A 2,292-nucleotide genomic window follows, 5' to 3' on the forward strand; every position below is an offset into this window, starting at 1 on the left:
TGATGGTGATGATGATGATGTTATCATAATCACTTTGCTTATTATAATTATGGTAATAATAATACTATCATCACTATTATCAACGAAGACAGTAATTCTGATAATAATCAAAATAATAACATTCTAACTAAAGTCACTGTTAACAATACCGATAAGAACTATAGCCATAGTAAAAATCATACTGTGAATCAACTAGCCTCACCGTGCCAGCTCAGAATCTAATGAAGTGAAGCATTAGGACATAAAGTAATCGTTACCTCACCTAATGGGACCGAAAAGAAAACGGAAGTGAGACGGACGTACCAGGGGTAAATGAAGTAAATTTCTTTTTTTATGAATGTGAGGTTTATTTTAATCTCCCTTCCCTCCTCTGTCAAATCCAGATGGATTATTCCTATTTCAACTTTTGAAATTTATCTCTTTGCAACAACTTATTCGTCTTGCTCGGATTTAGATGACTACTGGAATCTGGAATCTGGAATCTGGAATCTCCCGTTGATATGCCTGCAGTTAAATTTTCAGCGTATAGAGTTTTTAAAGACCCTATGAAACGCCCTGGGGATATATATATATATGATTTGTCTAGGAAACTTGTGCTCACCTTCCCTGAATCCAACAAACTTCCTTCAGATCTTTAATTAATATAGCTTTCGATAATGTAGGTCTTCTTGTTCGCTTATGTAACCCATAGTTGGTCCTCATTTCTCGGTTCCTATGGACACTTTAAAGGCTTTCAATCGCGTATGATATAAAGGTCTTCTAACAAAACTTCCAGTGTTTGATATCTATCTAATCTCTCTCTACTGATTCAGTAGCTTTCTGCTTGAGAGGTCAGTCGCCGTCAGAGTAGATCACTATCAATGCCGGTGTGATTCGGGGGTCTGTGATTCCCCGTCTTGTTTTTATTCCTCATGAACCATCTGCTATCCTCTTTGCAGACGATACATATTTTAGTCACTGTATTTCGCTTGATTCTCTACACGGTCTGGTTGCAGTCCTGAAGTACTCATAAGTCATACACACATATACACACATTCACCAGAGAGATTGTGGTAAAAAACACTCTTCGCATACTCTACAAGGTCCAATTAAAGATCACTTTACTGATAAATAGCTGTGTTGCTACCTCATTTACATTCTGTTATTACCATAGGTTTTGCTCTTATCACAAACAGTATGCTTGGTGCATTGATGAAAATAAGAAATATCTGATTTTTTTCTTACTTTTCATTCCTTCCAAACTTCCTTCCAGGACATGCGTGATTCTGTCTCACATTTCCTGTGTTATCCCTCGGACTTCCAAACTCCTGAACAATTTCCATACAGCATCTTTCCCAACGTCTTACAGCCTGTCCACTTCTTAGAAAGAACACAAACAATCTTGACTCTCTCTTTTAACTTCGTTTTCTTTTTATTGTGGAGAGTCTGCGAAATTAGGACTGATTGGTTAGTTCTTCAGCAAGTAAGAAAAAATATTAATGATAAAAAAGGATGTATATATATGTATATATGTAAGTATGTGTGTATATATATATATATATATATATATATATATATATATATATATATATATATATATATATATATAATATGTATATAGATATATATAGATATATATACATATATATATACACATATACATATATATATACACATGTAAATATATATATATATATATATATATATATATATATATATATATATATATATATATGTATGTATATATATATGTATATATATATATATATATATATATATATATATATATACATATATGTGTGTGTGTGTGTGTGTGTGTGTATAATATATATATTCACCGATAGTATAATTTGTGACGCTTCATAACCTTTTTTTTTCATAAATGTCTCGTGTGGTAATTTTTTATTTCAGTTTTGTGATTATATGATTTTAACAACATAGAATTCATTCATTCAGCTGCTATAGAGTTTCAGTTGGCAGTGTTTAAAGCCAGTGAGCGATGACGATAGCGAGTGGAGGAGAGCCCTTGTCATCGCAAGTGATTTTCGCTTTTGGTGAAAACGAAATTACGCGACATGCTCTTCGGTGATTGTTACTTTAAGAGTTATTACCTTATTGTTGCTCTGTTGTTACTTTCTGGTTGCAACACTGAAGATCTAATAAGTCACAAACACATACACACACGCGCGCGTAAACACACACACAGGCAAAAACACACTCAAACACACCCTTACACACACACACACACACACACACACACACACACACACACACACACACACACACACACACACACACACACACACACACACA

The sequence above is a fragment of the Penaeus japonicus genome, unplaced genomic scaffold (genome assembly GCF_977035675.1).
Source record: "Penaeus japonicus unplaced genomic scaffold, GWHDUDI00000001_assembly GWHDUDI00000021, whole genome shotgun sequence".
In the NCBI taxonomy this organism is placed as follows: domain Eukaryota; kingdom Metazoa; phylum Arthropoda; class Malacostraca; order Decapoda; family Penaeidae; genus Penaeus; species Penaeus japonicus.